The sequence below is a fragment of the Triticum dicoccoides genome, chromosome 4B (genome assembly GCF_002162155.2).
Source record: "Triticum dicoccoides isolate Atlit2015 ecotype Zavitan chromosome 4B, WEW_v2.0, whole genome shotgun sequence".
Taxonomy (NCBI): domain Eukaryota; kingdom Viridiplantae; phylum Streptophyta; class Magnoliopsida; order Poales; family Poaceae; genus Triticum; species Triticum dicoccoides.
In genome coordinates, this window is record NC_041387.1 from 248,368,884 (window position 1) to 248,386,690 (window position 17,807).

The following is a 17,807-nucleotide window of genomic DNA, read 5'->3' on the forward strand; positions in this document are numbered from 1 at the left end:
CCATGACTGGTGCCCAATCAGATTCAACAGGCACGGACGCACGCGGTTCAGACCTGTAGCCGGAGATGAGTCCAAGGGTCTGATGACACCACTCTCACAGGAGGTGGGATCAGTGTTCGGCTCCGACGCCGATGAGTGTGCGGCCTCCGTGGCGGGCTCCATCCACCCATCCTCGAAAGGCGTGATCTGCTCCGGATTGATTCCCGGCGCCAACATGGGTGCGATCTCCCGAATACTGCCTGACGGCAGATCAAAGTCATGCCCGTCGTCACTGTTTGGCGCACCTGTCATGGGCTCGAGTCCGTCGAAGATCAAGTCTCCGCGGGTGTCGGCAGTATAGTTTAAGCTTCCAAACTTGACCTGATGGCCAGGGGCGTAGCTATCGATCTGCTCCAGATGGCCAAGTGAGTTGGCCCGTAGTACGAAGCCGCCGAATGCGAAGATCTATCCGGGAAGGAAAACCTCCCCCTGGACCGCATCGTTGAAGATGATCGAGGGAGCCATCAAGCCTTACCGCGACGACACAGTGGAACTCTCAATGAAAGCACCAATGTCGGTGTAAAAACCGACGGATCTCGTGTAGGGGGTCCCGAACTGTGTGTCTAAGGCTAATGGTAACAAGAGGCAGGGGACACAATGTTTTACCCAGGTTCGGGCCCTCTCGATGGAGGTAATACCCTACTTCCTGCTTGATTGGTCTTGATGATATGAGTATTACAAGAGTTGATCTACCACGAGATCATAGAGGCTAAACCCTAGAAGCTAGCCTATGATATGTTTTTTGTTGTTGTTATCCTACGGACTAAACCCTCCGGTTTATATAGACACCGGAGGGGGCTAGGGTTACACAGAGTCGGTTACAGAGAAGGAAATCTACATATCCGAATATCCAAGCTTGCCTTCCACGCAAAGGAGAATCCCATCCGGACACAGGACGAAATCTTCAATCTTGTATCTTCATAGTCCATTAGTCCGGCCAAAGTATATAGTCCGGCTGTCCGAGGACCCCTTAATCCAAGACTCCCTCACCCACTGCAGCTGGAACGGGTGGTGGAGGCAGCCATCTTCCATGACCCTCTAGCGAAGACAGGAACAACGGTGTGGGCGGCGCGGACACGCAACTCCCGCCTCCTCAGCGCATCGGCGAGAGCAGGCAACAGAGCAACACCGTCCTGTCGGACGCAAGCTGGGATCCTCCTGCTGCAGCAACTCCAGCAATGGTGAGGGAAAAAACATCAAATCACACACCGCGTCCTTCGCGAGATGGGCATGACATGACGCCGAGCGGTGTTGTCGATCATGCACAACAACTTTCACATGGCAAGACACCTGTCGATCAGGTTCAAGATCTTCAGGCGCCACCACTGCCATGCTAACATGTTGTCGCACCTACATTACGACAGCAAGGCCATAATGGCACTACTGCTGGCTCTGCTAGGAGTCGAGCGATGTCATGTTCTACACTCTCAAACATGCCTTCAATGGCAGCGTAGGCGATGGCGCGAGCCCAAGTGCTGTTGAATTTCTCTCCAACGGCACACAAGATGGATGAGTGGAGAGCCACTATCCAAAGTTTGATTGGATTCGCATAAACAAACAAATGCCAGCTAGCGGAGCCTTCATGGCATCCACAAACAGCACCAGTAGCTCAAACTGATGGCCATGTTGTAGGTGGTGCACCAACGGTGTAGTCGCCTCAATTGCAACAACCCCGGCAGCAGCATCAGTAGCCGCAACGAACCCAATGAACTGCTGAGCCCGACGAAGCATCGATGGCTTCTTTAGATCCGCATACATGGCAAGATCAATGACAGGTGTTGCTGGACAGGAGAGCAGAAGATGCTCGTACCACCAATTGAATGCCATCGGGAGGCACGTCGTCAATCTGACCAGCACAACGGTCCAACCGTCGATGAGCCAATGCCCGTTGTTGGCAGGTACCTATCATGGTTATCTCGCGGGGGGATTCGCGTCATGGCAGATGCCACAGGGTTGCTTGTGGTGAGGGAAAGGCTGCAGTGGACATCAAGGGACGAGATTAGGCAAACAATATGTGGTGATTTACCTAGGTAAAGGGCCCTCAAGGGGAGGTAACACCCCTACCTGCATGTCTAAAATATATGTGGGGTATTTCGCAGTATAGAGTGCTCCTGGAGCTGTATCTCACATGAGAGCTATGGGTTACTAGCTTCATATATGTGAGTGCTAGTATGAGTGCGAGAATGAGAGATGGACCTATGTGGCCGTGAGTGCTTGGGCATGTATGCCCATGAGTGTGTGGCGTTTGTGAGTGCCCTTGTGGCTTTTGTAGTGTGTGCTTGAGAGTCAAGGCTCTATACTAGCTAGTGAGTGGTTGCTTGTCCCCTTGGCCAAGTATGTGCCTTCTTGGCCAAGGGTAGGACTTCTCCTCCAAGGGAGTGCTCCCCTAGGTCACTTTATACACTAGTACCCAGGGACAAGTAGCATTGTAAATGATGTCGTGTATGAAGAGTGAACAGTGTATGCTTAATCAGAAATAGTGGCCACGGTATGACCGTCTTGACGGTGTCGGGTCGGAGCTATGATTGACTTTGCGTAGTAGGCCGGCTGGAGCAGCTGGACGGGGAGCCGACCGGGCAGCCGAGGTGGCGAGCCGACCGGGTGGCAAGCCGGCCAGGCATCCGAGGTGGCGAGCCGGTCAGGGCGGCCCGGTAGCCGGACCGGGGCGATGGCCGCCCCGTTGTTTTGAAGCGTTATATGCCGTCTTGGGTCTACTCAGGGGTCATCCCCTTGACAGTAGCCTCCGATCCTCTGGGCAACTAGGAAAAGTTGGGCGGAGGGTTTTTAGCAGGCATTGATGAAGCAGAAGATGTAGATGACAGCCGATTACGGACCGTAGCTGGCGTGTCTTGCTTCCAATGGGGGCGCGCAAGTGCACCCACTGGGTGTAGCCTCCGAGCCTTCGGGCAACTCAGAAAAGTTGGGCAGAGGGTCTTCACGCTTGTCTATGAAGCCAATGGTGATGTCGAGGGTGCCGGGCACAGACACGGAGTCCACTAGCTAATGGGCACGGGGCCCTGCCGGATGTGGACACAGAGTCCTCCGGTTGAGTGGGTGCCCGCGAGCGCACCCACTGGGTGTAGCCTCCGAGCCTCCAGACGACTTGAAAAGTCGGGTGAAGGGTCTTGTTGTTAATGAAGCAGATGGTGGCGTCGGAGATGCCAGTTGCAGCCGGCGTCAGGCCTGCAATCAGCGGAGCGCTTTCCCAGCGGGGTGCACCGGTGCACCCACTGGGTGTAACATCTGAGCCTACGGGTGAGGAGGAGGTTCCCCACAGAGATGATCGTGCAAAAGACAAGGTTAGTCCACGCAGATATATCGAATGTTTGTTTTTAGCAGTGCAAGTTTTATGCAGAGGGTGCCGACTCGGTTTCGTCCGAGCCCCCTTCAGTATTTTTCATGTCCCCTCCACTCTTTGGCTTTGCCTCTTGCTAGCTAGAAAGTCAGGAGCCAGTCTGTACCTATTGGGAAGAATTTCCGCTGAGTGGAGCATACAATACTCGGACTACATGAGCAAAGTCGACCAAGTAGACATCATAAAGGAAATGACTGGGTTGCCCAAGCCATTTCCTCCCTCGCAATTTTTGTGTGGGGTGACCTCCAGCTTTTTCTCTCACTTGCTGGACAGCCACGTGGAGGTTTGTGGCTGAAAGTTGGCCTTCGGTACCGTATGCGCTACTAAGCCGTCTGCGGGAACGAACGTATCAAGCCGTCTCCGGACACGGAGTCTACCGTACAACTTTTTAGTACTACTTGTCACCCCCAAATTGATGGACAAACTGAAGTATTCAATAGTACATTGTATACTATGCTTATGTTTGTTTTGAAGAATAATAAGAAAATGTGGGAAGAATGCTTGCCTCATATTGAATTTGCTTATAATCGTTCATTGCATTCTACTACTAATATGTTCCCTTTTGAAATTGTGTATGGTTTCCTACCTCGTGCACCTATTGATTTGTTGCCTCTTCCATCTTCGGAGAAGGTTAATTTTGATGCTAAACAACATGCTGGATTAATTTGAAAAATGCATGAGTTAACTAAGGAAAACATTGAGCGTATGAATGCTAAATATAAACTTGCTGGAGATAAGGGTAGAAAACTTGTTGTGTTTGCACCTGGAGATGTTGTTTGGTTACATTTGCATAAGGATAGATTTCCTTATTTGCACAAATCAAAGCTAATGCCACGTCCTATTGGTCCTTTTAAGGTGTTAGAGAAAATAAATGATAATGTATATAGACTTGAGCTACCTGCAGATTTTGGGGTTAGTCCCACTTTTATCATTGCAGATTGAAGCCTTATTTGGGTGAGGATGATGAGCTCCCGTCGAGGACGACTTCATTTCAAGAAGGGGAGGATGATGAGGACATCATTACGATTGTTACACCCACAACCCCTACTGCCACATATACTAGACCAATTACTAGAGATCGCGCACGCCAATTAAATTATCAGGTACTTCCGTTTCTTGGTAATGATTCTAATTTTCATGAGAATACGATGCCGCCTAAATTGGATACATTTGTTTTGCTTACAAATGAAGGGCCTAGCTTGGACAAGAGGGGTGATCACTTGAGCAAGATCAAGCATGGAGATGATGGCATGCGCGAGGGAAACAAGACTAGAGTTTCAAGTGATGATTTCAGGACTTTGAAGCCATCATAATGAGTGTATGAAGGCTTGGATGAAATATACAAGATGTCACTTCCTAAATTTCGTCCAAAGGCTATTATAGGTGTTGTGTTACCTTATTATGGGGCGAGGCCCATGTAATTTCGAAATACTTGAGTATAGGCAGTTTTCGGAGTCCGTATGTGTGGGAACAAGAGATAGGGTTGGTTTCGGACCCCTTCCCCAAGGGCCATGAAATTCCCCCCTCTTCCTCCATATATACAGCCCTTAGGGTGTCGTTTAGACTTTGGATTTTGTTTAGATTAAAAGTTCGCCATAGCTGCAACTTCGTGTACTTCGTTTGTGGTCAACGACCATGTCAAGACGTCACAGAACCCCATCTTGATCAATAAAGCTTTCATCCTATATTTTCAATATCTAGATTGCAATCTCAGTTTCTTGTTTGTTCTTCATTTGCTCCCAGGGAATAAACCCTCGCGATCAGGTTGATCTTGCTCCAGCGTGGTCAATAACCGCTCCGAAGTTGGTTTAGCGATTGCTAAGGCGCGATGTCTTCGCATGTTCATAGTCGGATCATCAAAGTCGACTCCCACAGTGATAGCTATCTCATCGAAACGTCAGGACACCCTTGCCTCTATCAAGTGGTATCAGATTTCAAGGTTGCTCGGTGAGATTTTACAGATTTTCGTAGTTTAGATTGAGTATGTTCTTCATACCTACAGTCCACGAAAATTCAAAAAAATATTAGGCTTAGTTCATCATATCCAAACCAGTCTGAGCCCTTGCATAATCTTTTCTGTATTTGCTTTGTTGAATTTGCGGTTGCATCATTGTGTCTAGTTGCTGGTCTTAGCGTCTAGTCCTTTAGAGTTTCGAGTTCTGTTCACAGGTATTGATGCCGCTGCCGCACGCATCATCATCCACTGCCATATACCACCACCACACCAGATACATATCCCCTGCCATCTAGCATCACTGCTTATCCACCACCGCTCCGAGTCCATATACCAACACCGACCCGAGCCCATATACCACCATCGACCCACTTCCATATACCACCACCGATCCGAGTCCATATACCACCACCGATCTGTATCCATATACCACCACTACTCTGAGTCCATCTCATATTAGGTTTACTTTCGAGATTCATCTGATTTTAGATTTGTGTTTCCTTGTTTGGGTAGGTTTCGAATTCCATCAATCTTTTGCTGTTCAGAGTGTGCTTTTCCCTTGTTGGTTTATTCAACCTTGGTTTCCAAAAGAAGAGCGCAAAAAAAACATCAAAAAAAATTCAGAGTGTGCTTTTCCCTTGTATACATGCAGCGCTATGATTTTGTTAGTATTCTAGGCTCATGTCTCTAGCACGGTCTAGCCTAGGACCAGAACAATACCGTCGTTGAGCGTTTATTCAACTTTGCATCTCTGAATTGATTATTGCTGACCCTTTTTGCTACCATATTATAAGCCTTCCCAGTCCTACATACATCTACGTCATGCATTTAACTCTCCCTGGTAACCGCTCTATCCAAGCTTTGAGAGTTTTTGACTACAATGGTTGCCGATCACCACCTGCTGTTGGGTAAGAACTGGTAAGAATTTGAGATTTGCTTGACGGATTTGTGACACACTGCCACTTTCTAGTAATCTATAGGATCATATTCTTCTGTGTTTCTACTGCTGCTAATGATGGCAGGACCACAAGCTGACGATATTGACTTGGAGAACATAACAAAGAAGGGGCTTCATGATAAATTTCAGCAAATATTGAGTCAACAGGTGGAAGACGTCAGGCACTCGAGATGATTTATGAGTTGAGAAGACAATTGACATCAAGTTGGATACCAAGTTTGATGAAGTACATCGCGAAACAGCCCTCCGCCGAGCGGGCCATGTTCCTCTTGATCATGGACAAAATTCTGGTGGCGCTGCTACTACTGTTGATGCTTCTGTAGCTCCGGCAACCTCCACGTCGCGAAACAGCCCTCTGCCGAGCGGGCCTGTTACTCTTGAGCTTGGACAAAATTCTGGTACCGCTGCTACTACTGTTGATGCTTCTATAGCTCCGGCTGCTACTTCAAAGGTGGAGGACTATTACGAGGATGAGGTTGATCAAAATCAGAACTACGTGCAACCACTAGCACCACCACCAGAAGGTCGACCCCAGGCATATAATCGCAACGGTAGGGCTGCAGCACCACCTCAGGTACGAGATTATGACCATATTCCTCAACTAAAATTAAATATTCAACCGTTTGACGGTAGATACATTCCTATTGTATATCTTACTTGGGAGTTAGAAACTGAACAATGTGTCACATGCTTACAATATCCTGAGGAGAGACGTGTTGCTGTTGTTGTTTGTGAATTCACTAGTTTTGCTTCCGTTTTGTGGTCTGAACATTGTAAATTATATCATGATAATATCCCTGCTACTTGGGCTTCTTTGAAAACTTCTATGCATACTCGTTGGGTTCCACCATATTATCAACGTGAATTGCTTCAAAAATGTAGCATTTAAGACAAGGAAATTCTTTTGTAGAGCAATATTATCAGGAATTTCAAATTGGTATGATTAGATGTGCTATTGTTGAGGATAACGAAGCTAAGCTTGCATGTTTTATGGGTGGATTAAATAAAGAGATTCAGACCATTATAAAATATAAGGAATATAATAATATCACTCGTTTATTCCATCTTGCTTGTAAAGCTGAACGTGAAGTGCAGGATCGACACGCTTTGGAGAAAACCTACACGGATATATACAAAGATTCAGTCGTGTACATTGCAACATACCAGACGTGCATGATGCGGGTGTGATTGCCACGTTCCACATGAACATGCGCAATTGCAAGATGCAGGAAAAGATGAATATGCGGCTGCCGAAGACCCTCAACAAGCTCTACATGTTGGCGGACAAATGTGCTCGTGTTGAGGAGGGGAGAAGGCTTCCGGGGAAGATGTAGTGCTGAAGTTGATTCTGAGGACGATGATGCCGCCACCCTGAAAAAGAAAGACCAGAAGCGCAATGGGAAGCGCAAGGGCATGGTGGTTATGGCTGTGGAAGGGTCCGGCACCTCTAGTTTCGCCAAGAAAACCAAAACAGAGAGCTGTGGCCAAGAAGCTGTCGTGTGCACTAGTCGTCAGGTAGCTGTAGCGGGCAAGAAAGCAGGCAAGACTGGCGGGGCATACTACAAGATTCACCGTACCAAGGGTCACGACCTCCAAGAGTGCCGACAAGTTGAACAGCTGGTTGAAAAGCAAAAGGCTAATTATGAGAAGCGCATCAAGGAGAAGGCCCAAGAAGGTACAGGTGGATCCGGCAAGAAGGGTCGAGGTGGTCGAGGAGGGTGTCGTGGCAAGGCCAATCAGCAGAAAGAAAAACATGCTAGGGGCAGAGAAAAGAAAGATGAAGATGAAGCAAGGGAAAGCAGGGGCGAATGAGCAGCGCCTCCTCGCGATTGCCTTTTAAGGGGAAGGCATGGGGGAGGGGCTGGCTCTTCCATGTATACCCTAGCGGCGCCTTTTTACAGGCGCACCACCGCAGCCAGTGCACGTTCCCACGACCCGCATTTAATATGCTGAGTGGATGTGCATCAGGCGAAAGAAGAAATGGCATTTGTTCCGCGCCACGTGTGCTTGTGCATGTTTTTGGGCCTAGCCCAACGATGCCTCACATGCGCGTTTGGCCCAGGCCCGGGGGCTCCTGTCGGTGCAGTAAGAACTGGGTCCTTAGTACCCCAGACTTATGCACAGGTAGTGGAGGCTCCCCGACAACTAGGTTTGCCGAGAAGAGCCAACTCTAAGTATAAAACACAGAGAAGGCTTTGAGGCTAGAGAAGCTGCTCTTTGAGAGATCAAGGACCGCATCAAGAAGACCAAGATTCAAGACCAAGTTGATCTGCTTGGCTAAGAAGAAGAGCACGACAAGCGCCAAGATCAACACTGAAAGCAGTCCTTGCCGGCAAGACCGAACTAGCAAGGAGAAGGCCCGACAAGCTCTGTGGCCGGCAAGCTCCCGCCAGCTGCCAACGCTCCACCTCACCGAGCAGCTAGTCACCGATCTGTGACGTGTCGAGCCCGCAGGCAGTTAGTTGAAGCTTGTCACGCACATGTCATCATGCTGGAAGGAGATCTACCCTTATTGACACCTGTGTAGATAGTGTGTCAAGTTAATAGGAGTTAGCTAGGTAAATAGTGCAACAACCTTGTCGGGGCTCCTCCTCCTCACAACACATTATGATGCATTTAATGCTCTTTGTCCTAACTAGCAGAGTTAGGTATGATAGCACTATTCGCTATCTAATCACTAGATAATGACTATTTTGCCACTGTGGTAACCCCTTGAGCTATAAAAGGAGGGCCACGGCAACCTTTACAAGGGTTCGAACTTGATTCAACTCTACGCAAACTTGCAGCATAGCTGCCCTCTCCTTGCACCTTGCCGGGGAAAAGCGCTCCTTGTACTTGTGCACGCACACTTCCAATACACCAAGGCAGGAGTAGGGTTTTACACCTCAAAGGTCGCCCGAACCTAGGTAAAGATCCATGTGCCTTCTATTGGTCTTCCTCTTTGCGTTTTGTGCATTCCCTAGCTGAGCCAAAAGGGGCTAGATGGCCCCATAGATGGTCGCCCACACCAACATTTATAGGGATGATAGATTTTTAAGAAGCATAAACGTGAGAAAATGAATAGGTGGCTTAAAGTGATAGATGCATTTTCTACAAATTATGCTCTCTTCATCCCATTACTCGTGAACTTTGCAATTGGATTGGTCATCTTAATTTCCGATGCAAACTTTTTCATGATCGAATGATGTCTGAATATAGCAATAACTTCATCACCCTTTGTCGTGGGAAACCACAGCCACCTATGGTACCAAGGGTCCATTGCTGGTTCAGAAAGTGGGATGTCACGTCACACAAAGAGCAGAAGAGCGTGGGGCAGCACGGCAGAAATCACATGGGCAATTTTACCCAGGTTCGGGCCGCCGTGAGGCATAAAACCCTACTCATGCTTTGGTGGATTGATGGTGGAAAAATGGTGGTGGAGCGCAGTACAATTGCCTGGCAGGGTTGCCTATGGGCGACAGTGGCTACCCTTGTATGAATGTGTGGGCCTCCAACCTTCTAACCCCCTCTCTACGGTTGCCACGGGCCTCCTTTTATAGATTAAGGGGTTGCCACGATGGAAAATTAGTCATTATGCACTAATAAGATAGCAAATAGTGCTATCATACCTAACTCTGTAGGCTGACAGAGCGCATTAAATGCGCCGCTCAACGTCATATCGTTGTTTGCTTGCCAGGCTATTTTGCCAGCTTCACGCCTGCTTGCTTGACACGCCACAGGACGGGTGTCATCTGTAGGTATTTCCTGTAGAAAGAGGCTGCCATTTGGCGAATGGCTGCCACTTAATCACTTTGCGGCTTGACACCGCACTGATTGATGACGTGGGTCATGGCGGAGTGGTTGGTGAGGTGGATTTTGCCTCCGTGAGTCCCGGCAGGCCCTGCTGGAACGTCTTGGATGTTCTCTTCCGGGGGCGACCCCGCCCTCGCTGAGCTTGTCTGCCCGGCAAGGGAGGTTTTTCTCCTGGTGGTATCTTGTTTCTCTGGCTCGACCTTGGTCCTCTTGTTCTGCATGTTGGTCCTTCGAAGATCTTGGTCTCTTGTACTCTGGCATGGCCTGATGCTATAATCTTGTTCACGTGCCTGTGCATAGTCTAGGCAATAGACCCAGGGTTTGTTGCACTGACAGAAGCCCCCGGGCCTGCCCTAATCATGTGCCGAGTGTCGTTGGGGTAGTCCCTAATAAGTGCACATGCAGGGGTGCCGAAGAGGCTGGCCCCTTGAGGTCTTCTTTTCTTCCTCATTATTCTTGAGCCTGGGCCAGTTTTCGGTTTTCCCACGCGTCGCGTGCAAGGTTACAGGAAAAACTCAGATCATGGCCCGCAGGACGCCCACGCCCCACACCAAGGGAGGAAAACTACCATCCCACTTGCCCCCTGCTTAGGGCGCACCCGCCACATGTGCTCCATGCATTAGGAGGGGTAGGTGGTCAATGTGGAGAGCACGGGTGCGAGTGCCGTGGTAGAAAATCAGGCGCCACTGGTTTGAGTAGCTGGTCGATCCTGATTCCCTGAGCCACTCGACGGGTAGGGAGGCTGCATTGGAGGACCGGAATGGTCGCCCCCTGAGCGAGAGGTCAGCCCCCCGCGTCATCCTTCTATAAGAGGGGGCTATACTAGTGCGTCTTCATACACACCTGCTTCTTCTTCCTCTATAATCTTTCTTCACTCGCCATGGTGAGAGGACAAGGACGCAGTGGTATTCCAACGGCAGCAACAAGAGCTTCTGCTCGACAGTGTATACCCCCTCCACTGGACCCCGTGGTTTCGGAACCCGCTGCAAGAGCCGGAGGGAGGGGCGAGGTCATGGCTGCTGTGGCGTTTGAGGAAGAGGAGGACGGGGCGGTGCTTTGGCCGCGCCCCCACCGGCGGCTCCTCCCCCGATGGAAGGCCATGTCGGAGATCAGCCTCAAGAGTTTGTCATCAGGCTGTACAAGCCTCCGTGCGGACACCTCCATCTCCCTACCCCATTTGCACGGGAAATGCAGCTTGAACTGCCACGCACTCTGAGGCTGCACATGAGGGGTTTTGGGAATGGCGGCATGTGGGTCGATGTCGACTTCCCCGCTCCTCATGTCATGTAGCTCCTCCACGGCTGGAAGACCTTTGCCCGAGCCCATAGCCTGTCGGAGGGGCATGTTCTCCAGTTTATATTAATGGAGAGCGGCGTCCTCTCCGTCAAGATCTTCAGGCACTCAGGAATTCACTTAGGGTGCTGCACGGAGAACTCCACCGACGATGAAAACTCCTCCCCGAGCGAAAGTGACGAGGACGACAGTGACGGTGATGACGACGGCAGCAGGCAGGAGTGCGACGACTCTGACTCTGGCTGAGTGCCGACCGCACCATCTTCATCAGCCGGCATCACCATCATTTGCATCTGCATCTCCTCCCCGGCAAGGCGATTTGCAAGGGAGTTGGATGCAAAGGTGGGGGTGGTGCTTCCCGACTTCCTCCAGTGGTCTCCCAGCTGGACCCCGACAGGCTTCCTCTTGGGCTCCAACTCTGTTAGCCTTGTCGCGCCCTACTGGTCCTGGTGGCTGTGGTTGTTGGGTCATCCCCGCCATGCTCTCCATTGATGCGTTCGCCACGTCTTCTTGTCCCCGCCGGGTTGTCTCTCCTGAAGCCCGACGCAGTCAGGCTAGGCTTCTGCCCAGGCACTCCTTTTGCCCCTTTCGCCTTCTACCACCGTGCCTAGGAGGAGAGGGACAAGAAAGGGGATCGCGGGCACTTATCTTTTTCAATCTTAAATATGTAGGCTATTGCCAAATTTTTAATTCAAATAATGTAATCTCTAGAGTCCATGTTTGTGTTCTGTAAGGCTTGTACTTGTATGATCGACATATTAATGAAAAAGATGAGCCTTGTCGGGAACTCGTGCATGTGTATATCCATGTAGAGGTGGGATGCCTCTTTAGTTTAAATAAACGAGTCTTCCCCGGCATGCTATCCTGCCGGTACCCTTTTTATTTTGTTCCCGGGGATCGGAGTATACCGGGCGAAAAAATAAAGGGACCAACCCCCCGCCAACCCTTTTTAATCAAAAGCCACTGCGACCACCCAGGCTGAAGCAACGTTTGATCCAAAAGTAGGAGCACCTAAGCTTTGAGGAGCGGCGAGTTTTTCTCATGCACAAGTTCAACTTACAAAGCACTTATGGAAAAGAGGTTGAACTTATATATTTGGCTTGCCGCGGATCGCAGTGCTGGTCCATCTCCCCAACTCCTTTTAGAAGCCAAGTTCATAGTAGGAACCTGCATCTTCATGCAGATGAGAATGATGCAAGATGCAATCCTATCTATATGCACATGCAAATGCTCATGATATGCTTATGCAATGCTCTTGGAATGCTCATGCATGCATGCAATTTGGTCGGGGCCCCCCCAGCGCTTCGTTTATTTCTCTGGTGCTCAGGGTCATCGCCTGGCTTTGTACAAGGGGTTACATGCAAATGAGGCAAGGCCTGTAAAAAACAGTGGCTACCGGGCAGGGCCCGACAGCCATGCCTTACGGGTAGAACTTGCAGAGATGCTCAACATTCCATGAGTTTTGCTGCCGAATTTAGGGTTCCGGCAGACCCTCGAGGTTCAAACGCTGGGGTGCGCGCGGAGGTTTCGCCTTCTACCTACCTGTTCCTCACCGAATCGCTAAGATCTAAACTACGAGAAGAAAATTGCAAGAGACACAGGGTTTATACTGGTTCAGGCCACCATTGTGATGTAATACCCTACTCCTGTGTGTGGCGTGGTGGATTGCCTCTTGGGATGATGATGAACAATACAAGGAAGAACAGCCTCGCGAGGGTCTGTTCTTGTAGTGGCGTTGTCCCTTTGGAGGGGTTGATTCTAGATGCCTATCTTATCTCCAGATTCCTATCCATATGCCTCCACCCTGCGGTTGGCTAGTCCTATTTATAGGCAAAGGCCCTGGGCCTCTTCCCAAATATTGAGCGGGAAGGGCGCCAACAATTGGCCAATTTGAAGGGGAACATCTAGTACACTTATCCTGACTAAAGTTGGTCCTCGCCTGTCAAAGGCTCTGGTGGTGACGCCGACTTGGGCTCCACGGTGACCTCCATCCTGCCGTTGGACTGGTCTTGGTCTTGTTGCACCGAAATGGATGCCTTTGCTTGATGCTCTCGCCTGTGCTTGCCCCCCTTGCACCAAAGAGGAAAGAAGGACACTGTGCAGGCTGGCGCCCGTCCGGCGCCCTTGGTCGTCTTGGCTTGCATCATGGGCACCTCGCGAGGTACCCCGCCTTGAACTCTCCGCCTCCTCGTGAGCCAGCCTGACGAGGCCGTGCTTGAGGAAGCTCCTTGTCGTCCGCCCCGCGAGGCTTAGCCCCTCGCGAGGGTCTTGAGCTGGTGTTGATGAAGATGGGCCATGCGGGGGGCCCTTTGAGCCACGCCGCGGGCCGCAGGCAGGCAAGTCTGGGGACCCCCGTTCCCAGAACACCGACAGTAGCCCCCGGGCCCAAGGCGCGCCCGGACATGGCCGAGCAGAGAGGCGAAAGGGCAAGTGCGAAGCGTCGCGGGCCCTAACAGCCTGCGGCCTTGGACGCCGCGTGGTGGTTGATTGGACGTGGGCGTCTCCGCAACCGCACGAGTTGATAAGGAGCGGCATCTGCCCTCTGCCTCCTTTGCTCTCTCCAGTTGCTGCTCAGATCCCCTTTCTTGCGCCTCTCCTTCCTTCCTTCGAAATCTCCAGATCTACTCCACCCGCGCGCCCTAGCCAGACATGGCGCCTCGCCAGGCCCCGGACGGAGCTTGGTATTCGTCCTCCTTGGACTCGTCGAACGTGTCGGAGGCGAGCCTTGCCCGGGTGCGCCAGATGGTAGCGGCGCAGGGCGTCGATGGGGCGAAGGTGTTCAAGGTCGGCTCTGCCCTCCCTGAGGGCCAAGGGAGCACCTTCTATCCGCTCTTCGTGAGCGCCATTGTCGCCGGTCTGGTGCCTCCCTTCTATGAGTTCTTCTTTTCTGTCCTCTGCCATTACAACCTTCAAGCTCTGCACCTCCACCCCAACTCTGTCCTCCTTCTGGCAAGATTCGCCTACTATTGCGAGGCTCATGTGGGGGTGAAGCCCTCAGTGGCCCTGCTAAACCACTACTTCTCCCTCCGGACCTCTCGTGGTTTCGTCTGTGCATGTGCGAGCTTCGTCGCGTACGGCATCTCCATCGCCATTTCGAATCCCGGGAAAAGGATTGAGGGCTTCAGGAGCAAGTGAGTCTTGGTTGATGCTGGGCGCGTCCACCCCCGGCTGGTCTTGCCCACGGGGCACCCCTCAAGCTCCGACGACTGGTCTCGAGTGGAGCTTGTGGATCCCCGCGCAAGGCTGGTGTTGGAGAAGATGGATGCGGATCTGAGGCCGGCCAGCATGGCGGCGGCGAAGCTGACTCGCACCTCGCTGCTGAGGGAGTTCCTGGAGCATCAGCTGGCTCCGCTTCGTCAGTACTCGCTTCCGATGTGGATGCCCCACCCGAGCCCCGCGGTCCTGGCCGATGAGGATCTGGCCGCGGTCCTCCAGTCTTTGGTCGGGGGCGACGTGGCAAGGTTGGAGGGTGCTCCAACGCCCCTGTTCCTTCGTGAGGACTGCGAGCAGGTTGTGGGGTCCATGCCCATCCTCAACGGGGACGGGCCTGTGCCCGCGGAGGCTCCCGAGGACCTGGTGGACGTATCCTCCGGCGACTCCAGCGAAGAGAGGGAGGAAGGGGAGCGGGAAAAGGGGGCTGACTCCGAGGCAGAGTCAAGGGCTCCACCTCTTCGGCGCAAGTCCCGCGCTCTCCGCCTCTCTCTGAGTGATGCCGACGAGGGTGATGACGAGCAAAGCGGCGGGAGCCTGCCCCTGGTCCCGAAGAAGGACCGGACTGGGCTGATCCCCCGCGGGTCCACCCCAACCCCGGGGCGATCCGCACGCGGCCCAGCTGCACCCGCGCTCCTTGAGGCTAATCCTTGCAACCGGCTCTCGGGCTTCAAGTACGGCCGGAGCCTGCTCGAGCCCGCGGGCGACGACCTGTAAGTGCTTGATCCCTGTCTTGTTTCTTGTTTCATCGCTGAGGCTTGACGTTCGTATCTCCTAGCAAGGCCGGTGCCCACGGCAAAGAAGCCGAAGGGGGCTCCTGAGTCTCCATTCGCGGCAGCGCCCCTGCTCGTGAAAGAAGATGGACGTGACGCACGGGCCTCTCCTGCCCGGGCGTCCTTGCATGGCCCTGCCGAGCCGGCTGGGGCGAGCTCGGCTCCCATGGCCCAAGCGTCTCCCGAGGCGCCCCTGCTTGACGCCGCCACCACAGCCGCTGGGGCGCAGCAGGCTCCGCCTCAGGACACCGTGGTCACGCTGCCGTCTTCTCCTCCTACTCCGCCGACTGCTGTTTCCCCATCTCCTCCTACTGTCCTGGATCGTGCTGCTGCCGAACTGGACCGTCTGCGGCGGGATCTTCTGAGCGCCGACCCTCGTTTGGTGGCCGGGCGCTTGGAGCTAGCCTCTGGCTGGATTCGCTCCGATGCTTCGATTCGGGCGGCGCTGGTCCAGGCCTCGACGGCCTGCGACGAGGAGAAGCAGGCCGTCCTTGGGGCGAAAGCTGCCCGCGACGCCGCCTTGGGGGAGGCGGCTAATGCCCGAGGTCGTTGCAAGGTGTTGGAGAGCGAGCTGAAGGGCCTGCAGGACCGGCTTGCTGAGGAGACACGCCTTTGCCAAGAGCAGGAGGACGGCATGAAGGCTCGTGAGGTGGCCGTCAAGGACTGGGACGCCAAGCTCAAAAAGCGCCGTGACCGCCTGAGCGCGCTGGAGCAAGAGCTGGAGGCGAGAAAGGTTGACTTGGACGGCAAGGCACGGGTTCTTGCCGAGGATCGTGTAGCCTTTGCGGAGATGGAGGGGAAGGCCCGCACTTCACTGAAGACGCTTTATGAGAGTGGCCTGGAGAGCCCGCTGGCCGGCGAGGAGGACGGCCCCGCCAAGCTGCTTCCTTTCCTGGTTCATGCTCTTGAAGATGTCGCGCTTGGCCTTGGCCCTACGGCTGAGGCCGAGGCACACGTCTTGTCTTCTGCGGCGCTGACGCGGGTCTTCACCCACATCTATCTTTGCGACCCCAACGTCGACCTCGACAGCCTGCTGGAGCTAGCGAACGACAAGCATGCCGCTGCCGCTACTGAGGCCGTGAAGGGTCGTGCGGAGGCTCTGCTGGGGAAGTTCCGAGCCTTCAGCACCAGGCCGAAGCAGAGTGCTGCCAGCCCGGCAGCTCCACAAGGCGAATCCGCTCCGCGCAACTCCACGGCCGGCAAGTGACTCCGTTGTGGCTCCCGTCCTGCTTTTAGTTTCTGCACATGTATCAGGCCTCAGGGAGGCGTTAAAACTTGCATTCGGTGTTGTGATAATAGTATGGACTGTAATATTTGCTTTTGAATTCCTTGAATTTTGCGCTATTTCCTTCCTACTTGCTTGTGTCCTACGCCGGCAGAGCCCGGCCCCGCGCATACCTCAGCCGCCGTTAGCCCCGACCGGAAACCAGGACGGTACCAAGGAGTGAGGGGCTACGTGACAAGTTAGGCTCCTGAGTCGCGATGCTCAGGAGTCCCCCTTGGCGCTCGAACAGCAAGTAGGAAGGTGAGATGTGGGGGTGGATCTACCGTTCTACGTCTGTAGAGCCCGGCCCCGCGCATACCTTAACCGATGTTAGCCCCGACCGGAAACCAGGACGGGACCGAGGAGTGAGGGGCTACGTGACCAGTTAAGATCCTGAGTCGCGATGCTCAGGAGTCCCCCTTGACGCTCAAACGGCCTTCATACCTTGGCTCCGCTCGGGGAGGGACGTCCGACGAACCAGGCCCGGGAGGCCTGGCTGGGTGGCGTGCGTCTGGGCATGACCCAGGCGTAGCTCCCGTGCCCAGCCCCCTCGCGCGGCACTCCCGAGGGGAGGCGTTGCGATGAGGCTAGACACTAAGCTCTGGGCTCCCTAAGGTTGATGCGGCCCGGGGGCCACCCTCAGTTGTTTATCACCAGCGCGGAGCATAGCGCTTCCGTATGTGTACGGGCATAGCCGCTCCTCGGCAGTGTCGTCAGCCAGCGCGGAGCATGGTGCTTCCACTGGTGCGTGGGAGGGGGCTCCCCTCCGGGAGGAGCCCCTGGGGCGTGTACAGCCCTGCCCTGACACGTGGCTGGCACGGTAGGGCTTGACGAGGTGTATCTGGGCACCCATGAGCCAGCGCGGGACTCACGGGGTCCTACCTCAAGGCGGGTTGCGCCTGGCTCTAGGCCTTATCTTGGAGTGTGTTCCTTCAAATTTGGCTAGATGCCGATGCTCTACGTCCTCGGGTCCCGGCTATCGGGCTGGTCTCAGCCGTCGCTGGCATGCCGGGGCGCGATGCTGTGGGCAGACCAGAGGGTGAGGGCCGGAGAGCCGGTAGGATCCCTGAGTCGCGATGCTTAGGCACCCCCCTTTAACGCACAAGCTGGGTTAGATGTCGAAACTCTACGTCCTCGGGTCCCGACTCTCGGGCTAGTCTCAGCCGTTG